This window comes from Triticum aestivum, chromosome 5A, assembly GCF_018294505.1.
Source record: "Triticum aestivum cultivar Chinese Spring chromosome 5A, IWGSC CS RefSeq v2.1, whole genome shotgun sequence".
In the NCBI taxonomy this organism is placed as follows: domain Eukaryota; kingdom Viridiplantae; phylum Streptophyta; class Magnoliopsida; order Poales; family Poaceae; genus Triticum; species Triticum aestivum.
In genome coordinates, this window is record NC_057806.1 from 633,192,981 (window position 1) to 633,206,334 (window position 13,354).

The window sequence follows — 13,354 nt, forward strand, 5'->3', positions numbered from 1 at the left end:
TATGAGGACTTTGATCCATGTGAGCAGTTTGGTCCATATGAGGACTTGGATCCATATGAAGAATTTGGTCCATATGAAGAATTTGATCTGGGGTTCCTGTTCTTCACAGGTGGTGTCGTGATGACATTCACCTGAAGATTTTCAAGGCATCTTTTGGGAACCCAAATTTTCTTCATAGGAGAACCATTCCCGCAGTTAGTGCCAACATATCTAGCAAATACACCATTCTGATTTTTGAACAGTTTATAGTTGGAGTCAATTGACTCATCAGAAGAATATGAAGATTCACATGTAAAGCCAGATAAAGTAGATGGATCCACTGAAGGTCCCTTTGCAGCAACCCATGAGGTTATGGGATACTGCTCAGGTTTCCAGTAGGTCCCATCAGCATTGAGTTTCCTCTCAAAGGCAATACCCTCTTTCCTAGGGTTCCTATTGAGGATCTGCTTTTTAAGCACGTCATAAAGAGCTCGATGCCCTTTGAGGCTTTTGTACATGCCTATCATATACAATTCCTTCAGCCCTTCATCATTAGTGATACTAGCAATGTCCTCAAATGAGGAATTAGTGATAGTTGATGCAGTTGAGGAATTTGCAGCAATGGAAGTATTTGAGGATTCAGGTGAAGAATTAGCAATTTCACGTTCAATGCACTTCAAACATGGAGGAACAAATTCATCCTGAGTAGCGTTGATTTGTTGAGCAAGTAATGAATCACGCCCTTTCTGAAGATCTTCATAACTCACTCTTAACTGCTCAAGATCTTGCTTTCTTTGAAGAAATTCATAAGAAAGCTTCTCATGATCAGATATGAGAGTGTTATGATGACCTTGAAGATTGTCAAACTTGGACTGAAGTCTCTGAAGATTTTCAGTCAAGATTTTAGTGCGATCCATTTCCTCACCCAACATATCATCATTTTTACCTAGCATATTTTGAACCTTTTCAAGAGCCTTTTGTAGTTTCACAGCAATCTTAGCAAGTTTAGAATAGCTGGGTTTGAGGTTTTCATCAGATTCATCCTCACTAGATTCAGAGGAGGGATATTTGAGTACCTTTGAGCCTTTTGCCATGAAGCAATAGGTGGGAGCGTAGTCCTCGTCGTCGTCATCAGTAGTGTTGGGGAGGTCCATTTCTTCAGAGTTGAAGATAGACTTGCTAACGAACGCAGTTGCGAGGGCTAGGCTCGCCACACCAGAGTCCGACTCCTCAGATTCCTCCTCTTCCTCGTTTTCCTCAGATTCAGCCTTAGAGTCCATTTCCTTGCCAATGAATGCTCGAGCCTTCTTGGAGCTGCTCTTCTTGTGAGATGAGGATCTTGAGGGTCTTGATGATAAGGACTTTGAAGATTTCTTCTTCTTCTTTGAACCATCAGAACTGTAATCCTTGTACTTCTTCTTCTTCTTCTTCTTCGATTCCTTTTCCCACTGAGGACAATCTTGAATGTAGTGTCCAAGTTTTTTGCATTTATGGCAGAGTCTCTTCTTGTAATCATGGGATGAGGAATCTGATCTCAAGTCACCACATCCTGAGGATTAACCAAAACGACCACGTCTTGAGAACTTTTGGAACTTCCTCGCGAGCATTGCTAGCTCCTGGCCCAGTTCTTCAAGGTCACCAAGGCTGTTGTCAAAATCTTCACCATCAGATTCGGATACTGCCTTGGCCTTCAGAGCCCGTGATCTACCATAACTTGGTCCATAGAGATCTCTCTTCTCAGCAAGCTGGAACTCATGAGTGTTTAGTCTCTCGAGGATATTAGCGGGATCAAGTGACTTATAGTCTCCACATTCTTGTATCATCAATGCCAAGGTATCAAATGAGGAATCAAGCGATCTCAGCAATTTCTTCACCACCTCATGGTCGGTGATATCAGCGGCACCAAGTGCTTGAAGCTCATTTGAGATGTTAGTGAGGCAATCGAAGGTTTGCTGAACATTTTCATTGTCGAGTCTTTTGAAGCGGTTGAAGAGATTTCGAAGAACGTCAACTCGAGAGTCACGCTGTGTTGAGACTCCCTCATTGACCTTGGACAGCCTGTCCCAGATAAGCTTAGCTGTCTCCAAAGCACTCACTCTGCCATACTGCCCTTTTCTCATATGGCCACATATGATATTCTTTGCTTGAGAGTCGAGTTGCTTGAATCTCTTCACATCAGCAGCGTTGATGGTGGGAGTGATAGAGGGAACACCATTCTGCACAACGTACCAGAGATCGTTATCAATTGCCTCAAGATGCATGCGCATCTTATTCTTCCAGTAGGGGTAGTCCGTCCCATCAAAGGTAGGACACCCAACAGAAACCTTGATCATACCTGCGGTCGACATAACTAAAACTCCAGGTGGTTAAACCAAAATCACACAGAACAAGGGAGTACCTTGCTCTGATACCAATTGAAAGTGCGTTATATCGACTAGAGGAGGGTGAATAGGCGATTTTTATGAATACTTCACTGAGGAATTTCAGGGTGAGGAAATTCCTGAGTGAAGAACTACTTGCATCGGAATAAGTACTCATAAGTAAACATAACAGTGCATGAGCATGGTCTTCATGATGAAATGAAAACAAGCATAGAGTACAGAAAGCATAAACACAGGATAACACAGGATAAGACAAATATACTGAAGAAATTGAACTGAGGAAATAGAGAAAGTCTTCAGTCAAAGTCTTCAAACAGATATGAACAAGCACACAACATAGAAATGAGGAAATGGAAGGGTTTAGAAAATGGAACCAGGTAGCTTGGTGAAGACAATGATTTGGTATACCAGTTCCAACTGATGTGACAGTTGTACGTCTAGTTAGGGTGGCTAGGTATTTAAACCTGAGGACACACAATCCCGGACACTCAGTCCTCAATGTATTCCCCCTTGAGCTAAGGTCACACAGACCTCCCCAATCACTCGTGCTAAGTCTTCAGGTGACTTCCAAACCTTCACATACTTGGTCACTCGGCGATCCACAATTTCCTCTTCGATGCTCTAGACCATGAAGCCTAACCGTCTGGAAGATGCACAGTCTTCAACAGTAACAAGCGTCGGATCCACGCAGGATCAATCTCTTCAGTGATGCTCAACCAGTTTGGGTTTGTAGGTGTTTGGATTTGGGTTTTCATAACTTGATGATTTTCACTCAAAGTCCTCGGAGGATGGGATGCTCTCAAATGACAAGTGTTAGTTTCTCTCGGAGCAGCCAACCAGCTAGTGGTTGTAGGGGGCGGCTATTTATAGCCTGAGGAGCAGCCCGACATGATAAGACATAAATGCCCTTCAATGATATGACCGTTAGGTGGGTAGATATTTTGGGACAGCTGGCGCATAGCACAGCAACGGTCGGAATTTTGAGTATCAAATTCCTCAGGGCTATCATGTTCCTCACTGTGTAGGCAATCCGCACTGGCGAATTCCTAACTCCTTAGTCAGAACAAATTCCTCAGAGACCAGAAGAACTTTGTCTCTGTCACTGAAGAATATGAATGAACTGTATGAGATTTCCAATGGCTTCACTCGAAGGGATTGGTAGGTGTAGGATTTGAGTTGAGCAACACATGGAAATTTTTCCTTAGTATTTTCGCGACCCCCTTTAACAGTACGGTGTTTCCTATGACTCAAGAAAGAGAAAATGAAATTACGAAAACAGAAGTCGTCATGTTTCATGTTCCTCGAATGAATATCAAGTCTTCAGGATTACACCAATTTCTTCACTTTCAAAGTCTTCAGAAAGTCTTCAGAAATACAAAGTCTTCAGTTGAAGAACTTCATTTTCAGGGGTCGACTTCCTCTGTAAATATCAAACTCCTCATAGACTTATAGACATGTGTACACTCACAAACGTATCAGTCCCTTAACCTATAAGTCTTCAATACAGCAAAATCACTAAGGGGCACTAGATGCACTTACAGTGTTTGAATGTTCAACATGTTTATTCCTAGACTGTAACCGACCATATGTAAACCCTAGATACCGCTGGTGCCTATATAAGCCGGGGGTTTTAGTATGTGGAGTCACGATTACAGCCATTCAAGGCTTAGAGGTTAGAGCTCATTCATATGATCTCGAGGTAGACCATATGTACTTTGTACCCCATGCACAATCAATGCAATACAAGCAGGACATAGGGTTTTACCTCTTCGAGAGGGCCATAACCTAGATAAAACGGTGTCCCCTTTAGTTCATGTTCACCATCGTTCCAAGATCACCAGATCGGGACCCCCACCTGAGATCCACCGGTTTTAGCACCAACACCTCTCTTCTTGAGAGCTAGTGCCTACTCAATTGTTGCCTTCCTATGGATTAACCTGAGTGCTTAAGACACTCAACCATGCATGGACTTAGGTTCTAGATCCAATCCAAGGTCTTTTACAATTCTTGAGGAGAAATAAATGTCAACATAAAGTAGTCTTTATTATATGATTCTCATGAATCCATATGCATAGTGAAGATTTCATCATTACCTTTTGACTCTTCATGATTTCCCACAACAGTAGAGTCAAGGTCTTCCGATGTTCGAGCACCAATATTTGTTTGCACACTCGTGCTGGATCCTGGATGTGTCATACATCCTTTAGGTATCCTTCAACCCTAGGTTGAAATGTCAACATGAAATTGACCTGTATTTAGCGTTTGAGGATTCCTAATTCTCCTCTAGACGATTCTTTAAAGCTTTAACCTATGTCTCTAGATCCCCCCCCCCCCGCCTGGGTGGCCGACTGGACCTATGAGTCACATCCACTCTCTCTCTCTCTCTATCTGGCACATTCAGTATGGGACCATTTTACTTTGTGACATCTTTATACTCAGTAAATGCATCTGGTAGATTATTTGTGATAGTTTGCAAAATGATAATCTTAAGAATCTCCAGTTCAGGTTCATTCATACATGGACATGAGGACTAGATCTCTATGCACATATCATTCTATTTCCTGGCATTCAATGAGGTTCTTATCTCCCCCTAATGCTGGAAAAATGTCCTCATCAAAATACAACTAGCGTACAGAGCCATAAACAAGTCCCCTTCTAGAGAGTTTGATGGAGAATTTTACCTCACGTAGATCCTCATTTCTCCACAAGGGCCCATATTTATACGTTGCGGTAGTGAAATTGGTTCATATTCAGCGCAATCAAATTATCACAGATGGAAAATACTTGCTGACTTTCATGTACTAAATGCAATGGGGAGATCGTATAATATGCAGTTCATCCAATTTGTATATGTAGTACAACAAAACTGTATGTTACTACATAAAACTGCATGTACCCAACTAGACATTGGGAGATTTCAATTCTGTAGGAGCAATCTTGCTATCGTCTTGACAAGTGATTCCACAAGATCAATCTGGGTATGTACACAAAGTACCAATATGCTACTTAGTTGTGCAATCTAGGTAGTAATCATAAAATGCCTACTAACTAAATTTTATAACATTATCCAATCTGATGGATTTTAACCCATTCTCGGAATGATTTGCTCTCAACTTAACGATCTGAGCAATCAGCTTTGTAAAAGCATGGTTCATTAAGTAAGACACACGTTGGAACATCTTGTTGATGCGTCCAAAAGCACTATCAAATATCTAAATATTCCATAACGGTATAATTTGATTACTTGTACCATCATTTATTTTTGCACATATAGTGCTGATGTCTACTACACAACCTTCTTCTTGTAGACATTGTTGGGCCTCCAAGTGCAGAGGTTTGTAGGACAGTAGCAAATTTCCCTCAAGTGGATGACCTAAGGTTTATCAATCCGTAGGAGGCGTAGGATGAAGATGGTCTCTCTCAAGCAACCCTGCAGCCAAATAACAAAGAGTCTCTTGTGTCCCCAACACACCCAATACAATGGTAAATTGTATAGGTGCACTAGTTCGGCGAAGAGATGGTGATACAAGTGGTATATGGATGGTAGATAATAGTTTTTGTAATCTTAAAATATAAAAACAGCAAGGTAACAAATGATAAAAGTGAGCATAAATGGTATTGCAATGATGGTAAACAAGGCCTAGGGTTCATACTTTCGCTAGTGTAAGTTCCCTCAACAATACTAACATAATTGGATCACATAACTATCCCTTAACATGCAACAAAGAGTCACTCCAAAGTCACTAATAGCGGAGAACGAACGAAGAGATTATGGTAGGGTACGAAACCACCTCAAAGTTATTCTTTCCAATCAATCCGTTGGGCTATTCCTATAAGTGTCACAAACAGCCCTAGAGTTCGTACTAGAATAACACCACAAGATACAAATCAATCAAAACCCTAATTTCACCTAGATACTCCAATGTCACCTCAAGTATCCGTGGGTATGATTATACGATATGCATCACACAATCTCAGATTCATCTATTCAACCAACACAAAGGACCTCAAAGAGTGCCCCAAAGATCTACCAGAGAATCACGACAAAAACGTGTGCCAACCCTATGCATAGGTTCATGAACCCGCAAGTTGGTCACCTTAACATACATCAAGTGGCACGCGGTATCCCATTGTCACCACAGATATCCACGGCAAGACATACATCAAGTGTTCTCAAATCTTTAAAGACTCAATCCGATAAGATTACTTCAAAGGGGAAACTCGATTCATTACAAGAGAGAAGAGGGGGGAAGAAACATCATAGGATCCAAATATAATAGCAAAGCTCACGATACATCAAGATCGTATCATCTCAAGAACACGAGAGAGATAGATCAAACACATAGCTACTGGTACATACCCTCAGCCCCGAGGGAGAACTACTCCCTCCTCGTCATGGAGAGTGCCGGGATGATGAAGATGGCCACCGGTGAGGGTTCCCTCCTCCGGTAGGGTGCCGGAACCGAGTCCCGATTGACTTTTGGTGGCTATGGAGGCTTCTGGCGGCAGAACTCCCGATCTATCTTGCGTTCTGGAAGTTTTAGGTCACGTGGGTATATATGGGTGCAGGGAGGACGTCGGAGGAGCCACGGGGGTCCCACGAGACAGGGGGCGCGCCCCCACCCTCGTGAGCACCTCATATCTCCCCTGACGTGGGGTCCAAGTCCATCAGGTGTGTTTCCTTCCAAAAATAACTTCTCCAGTTGATTTCGTTCCGTTTCGACTCCGTCTGATATTCCTTTTCTTCGAAACACTGAAATAGGCATAAAACAGCAAATCTGGGCTGGGCCTCCGGTTAATAGGTTAGTCCCAAAAATAATATAAAAGTGGAAAATAAAGCCCAATATTGCCCAAAACAGTAGATAATATAGCATGGAGCAATCAAAAAATATAGATATGTTGGAGACGTATCAAGCATCCCCAAGCTTAATTCCTGCTCGTCCTCGAGTAGGTAAATGATAAAAAAGAATTTCTGATGCGGAGTGCTACTTGGCATAATTTCAATGTAATTCTTCCTACTTGTGATATGAATATTCAGATCCATAAGATTCAAGACAAAAGTTCATATTGACATAAAAACAATAATACTTCAAGCATACTAACAAAGCAATTATGTCTTCTCAAAATAACATGGACAAAGAAAGTTATCCCTACAAAATCATATAGTCTGGCTATGCTCCATCTTCACCACACAAAATATTTAAATCATGCACAACCTCGATGACAACCCAAGCAATTGTTTCATACTTTTGATGTCCTCAAACTTTTTCAATCTTCACGCAATATATGAGCGTGAGCCATGGACATAGCACTATAGGTGGAATAGAATGGTGGTTATGGAGAAGACAAAAAGGAGAAGATGGTCTCACATCAACTAGGCGTATCAACGGGCTATGGAGATGTCCATCAATAGATATCAATGTGAGTGAGTAGGGATTGCCATGCAACGGATGCACTAGAGCTATAAATGTATGAAAGCTCAACAAAAGAAACTAGTGGGTGTGCATCCAACTTGCTTGCTCACGAAGACCTAGGGCAATTTGAGGAAGCCCATTATTGGAATATACAAGCCAAGTTCTATAATGTAAAATTCCCACTGGTATATGAAAGTGACAACATATGAGACTCTCTATATGAAGAACGTGGTGCTACTTTGAAGCACAATATATGAGACTCGCTATATCATGGTGCTACTTTGAAGCACAAGTGTGGAAAAAAGGATAGTGGCATTGCCCCTTTTTATTTATTTTCTTTTTTTATTTGTCCTTTCCTTTTTTTATTTGGCCTTTCCCTTTTTGGGCCTTTTTGGGGACAATGCTCTATTGAATGGTGATCATCACACTTCTATTTATTTACAACTCAAGAATTACAACTCGATACTAGAACAAAGATGACTCTATATGAATGCCTCCGGCGGTGTACCGGGATATGCAATGAATCAAGAGTGACATGTATGAAAGAATTATGAATGGTGGCTTTGCCACAAATACAATGTCAACTACATGATCATGCAAAGCAATATGACAATGATGAAGCGTGTCATAATAAACGGAACGGTGGAAAGTTGCATGGCAATATATCTCGGAATGGCTATGGAAATGCCATAATAGGTAGGTATGGTGGCTGTTTTGAGGAAGGTATATGGTGGGTTTATGGTACCGGCGAAAGTTGCGCGGTACTAGAGAGGCTAGCAAAGGTGGAAGGGTGAGAGTGCGTATAATCCATGGACTCAACATTAGTCATAAAGAACTCACATACTTATTGCAAAAATCTATTAGTTATCGAAACAAAGTACTACGCGCATGCTCCTAGGGGGATAGATTGGTAGGAAAAGACCATCGCTCGTCCCCGACCGCCACTCATAAGGAGGACAATCAAATAACACCTCATGTTTCAAATTTGTTACACAACGTTTACCATACGTGCATGCTACGGGACTTGCAAACTTCAATACAAGCATTTCTCAATTTCACAACTACTCAACTAGCACAACTTTGATATTATTACCTCTATATCTCAAAACAATCATCAAGCATCAAACTTCTCTTAGTATTCAACACACTCATAAGAAAGTTGTATTATTCTTGAATACCTAGCATATTAGGATTTTAAGCAAATTACCATGCTATTAAGACTCTCAAAATAATCTAAGTTAAGCATGAGAGTTCATCTATTTATTCAAAATAAAACTACCACCATGCTCTAAAAGATATAAGTGAAGCACTAGAGCATCGACAAACTACTCCGAAAGATATAAGTGAAGATCAATGAGTAGTTGAATAATTATGCAACCATGTGAAGACTCTCTAACATTTAATAATTTCAGATCTTGGTATTTTATTCAAACAGCAAGCAAAGCAAAATAAAATGACATATAAGAATAGCAAACATCATGTGAAGAAGGAAAAGATTAGGATCAACCGAAACTAACCGATAGTTGTTGAAGAAGAAAGGTGGGATGCCAGCCGGGGCATCCCCAAGCTTAGACGCTTGAGACTTCTTGAGATATTATCTTGGGGTGCCTTGGGTATCCCCAAGCTTGAGCTTCTGTGTCTCCTTAATTCCTCTCATATCACGGTCTCCCTAAATCTCAAAAGCTTCATCCACACAAAACTCAACAAGGACTCGTGAGATAAGTTAGTATAAACCATCGCCAAAACCTTATCATACTCTACTGTAGCAAATCACTAAAATTATTATTAAACATTGCATACTAAATGCCTCTGCATATTTAATAGTCCTAACCTCAAATAGAATCGTTAAAGAAGCAAACATATGCAAACAATGCAAACATAACAGCAATCTGCCTAAACAGTATAGTCTGTAAAGAATGCTGCAACATCCATACTTCCCTAGCTCCAAAAAATATGAAATAAAATTCCCACTGTAGTAAATTTATCATATCTTAATATTCAAAAGGTTTCAACATTTTATCACATTCTTACTTTTCTAGGGAATTATTGCAACAGCGGTAAACTTTCTGTTTTCAAACAGCAACATGTATACTTGTAACATAGGCATAGTAAAGGCTATCAATGCCACTTTTATTGAAACAAAAGATGCAAGACATTTTCTAAATAAAAGCAAGCAAATCCTAACAAAATAAATTGATGCTCCAAGCAAAACACATATCATGTGGTGAATAAAAATATAGCTCCAAGTAAAGTTACCGATGAACGAAGACGAAAGAGGGGATGCCTTCCGGGGCATCCCCAAGCTTAGGCTCTTGGTTATCCTTGAATATTACCTTGGGGTGCCTTGGTCATCCCCAAGCTTAGGCTCTTACCACTCCTTGTTCCATAGTCCATCGAATCCTTACCCAAAACTTGAAAACTTCACAACACAAAACTTAACAGAAAACTCGTAAGCTCCGTTAGTATAAGAAAATAAATAACCACTTCAAGGTACTGTAATGATCTCATTATTTATTTATATTGGTGTTAAACCTACTGTATTCCAACTTCTCTATGGTTTATAAACTATTTTACTAGCCATAGATTCATCAAAATAAGTAAACAACACATGAAAAACAGAATCTGTCAAAAACAGAACAGTCTGTAGTAATCTGGATCAAACATATACTTCTGGAACTCATAAAATTCTCGAATAAATTGCTGGACCTGAGGAATTTATCTATTAATCATCTTAAAAAATAATTAACTAAATATCACCCTCCAAATAAAAATGACAGCAGTTCTCATGAGCGCTAAAGTTTCTGTTTTTACAGCATGATCAACAAGACTTCAACCAAGTCTTCCCAAAGGTTCTACTTGGAACAAACACTAATTAAAAGCATAAAACCACATATAAACAGAGGCTAGATGAATTATTCATTACTAAACAGGAACAAAAAGCAAGGAATAAAAATAAAGTTGGGGTTCCTCCCAACAAGCGCTATTGTTTAACGCCCCTAGCTGGGCATGATGATTTCAATGATGCTCATATAGTAGATAAGAGTCGTAACATAAAGAGAGCACCATGAAGAATATGACTAGCAAACTTAAGTCTAACCCACTTCCTATGCATAGGAATTTTGTGAACAAACAACTTGTGGTAACAAGAATCAACTTGCATAGGAAAGCAAAACAAGCATAACTTCAAAACTTTAAGCACATAGAGAGGAAACTTTATATTATTGCAAATCCTACAAGCATATATTCCTCCCTCATAATAATTTTCAGTAGCATCATGAATGAATTCAACAATATAACCAGCACCTAAAGTATTCTTTTCATGATCTACAAGCATAGAAAATTTACTACTCTCCACATAAGCAAATTTCTTCTCATGAATAATAGTGGGAGCAAACTCAACAAAATAACTATCATGTGATTGAAAATTAAGATCAAGATGACAAGGTTCATTATTATTATTATTCTTTAAATCATACGTGTCATCACAATAATCATCATAGATAGGAGGTATGCTTTCATCATAACAAATTTGCTCATCAAAACTTGGGGGACAAAAGTTATCATCTTCATCAAACGTAGCTTCCCCAAGCTTGTGGCTTTGCATATCATTAGCATCATAGATATTCAAGGAATTCATACTAACAACATTGCAATCATGCTCATCATTCAAATATTTAGTGCCAAACAGTTTATAGATTTCTTCTTCTAGCACTTGAGCACAATTATCCTTTCCATCATACTCGCGAAAGATATTAAAAAGGTGAAGCGTATGAGACAAACTCAATTCCATTTTTTGTAGTTTTCTTTTATAAACTAAACTAGTGATAAAACAAGAAACTAAAACACTCGATTGCAAGATCTAAAGATATACCTTCAAGCACTCACCTCCCCGGCAACGACGCCAGAAAAGAGCTTGATGTCTACTACACAACCTTCTTCTTGTAGACGTTGTTGGGCCTCCAAGTGCATAGGTTTGTAGGACAGTAGCAAATTTCCCTCAAGTGGATGACCTCAGGTTTATCAATCCGTAGGAGGCGTAGGATGAAGATGGTCTCTCTCAAGCAACCCTGCAACCAAATAACAAAGAGTCTCTTGTGTCCCCAACACACCCAATACAATGGTAAATTGTATAGGTGCACTAGTTCAGCGAAGAGATGGTGATACAAGTGGTATATGGATGGTAGATAATAGTTTTTGTAATCTGAAAATATAAAAACAGCAAGGTAACAAATGATAAAAGTGAGCATAAATGGTATTGCAATGATGGTAAACAAGGCCTAGGGTTCATACTTTCGCTAGTGTAAGTTCACTCAACAATAGTAACATAATTGGATCACATAACTATCCCTCAACATGCAACAAAGAGTCACTCCAAAGTCACTAATAGCGGAGAACGAACGAAGAGATTATGGTAGGGTACGAAACCACCTCAAAGTTATTCTTTCCAATCAATCCGTTGGGCTATTCCTATAAGTGTCACAAACAGCCCTAGAGTTTGTACTAGAATAACACCTTAAGGTACAAATCAATCAAAACCCTAATGTCACCTAGATACTCCAATGTCACCTCAAGTATCCGTGGGTATGATTATACGATATGCATCACACAATCTCAGATTCATCTATTCAACCAACACAAAGGACCTCAAGGAGTGCCCCAAAGATCTACCGGAGAATCACGATGTAAACGTGTGCCAACCCCTATGCATAGGTTCATGAACCCGCAAGTTGGTCACCTTAACATACATCAAGTGGCACGCGGTATCCCATTGTCACCACAGATATCCACGGCAAGACATACATCAAGTGTTCTCAAATCTTTAAAGACTCAATCCGATAAGATTACTTCAAAGGGGAAACTCGATTCATTACAAGAGAGAAGAGGGGGAAGAAACATCATAGGATCCAAATATAATAGCAAAGCTCGCGATACATCAAGATCGTATCATCTCAAGAACACGAGAGAGAGAGATCAAACACATAGCTACTGGTACATACCCTTAGCCCCGAGGGAGAACTACTCCCTCCTTGTCATGGAGAGTGCCGGGATGATGAAGATGGCCACCGGTGAGGGTTCCCTCCTCCGGTAGGGTGCCGGAACCGGGTCCCGATTGACTTTTGGTGGCTACGGAGGCTTCTGGCGGCGGAACTCCCGATCTATCTTGCGTTCTGGAAGTTTTAGGTCACGTGGGTATATATGGGTGCAGGGAGGACGTCGGAGGAGCCACGGGGGTCCCATGAGACAGGGGGGCGCGCCCCCCACCCTCGTGAGCACCTCGTATCTCCCCTGACGCGGGGTCCAAGTCCATCAGGTGTGTTTCCTTCCAAAAATAACTTCTCCAGTTGATTTCGTTCCGTTTCGACTCCGTCTGATATTCCTTTTCTTAGAAACACTGAAATAGGCATAAAACATCAAATCTGGGCTGGGCCTCCGGTTAATAGGTTAGTCCCAAAATAATATAAAAGTGGAAAATAAAGCCCAATATTGCCCAAAATAGTAGATAATATAGCATGGAGCAATCAAAAGTTATAGATACGTTGGAGACGTATCAAGTGCATATATACAATTCAATGAATTTGA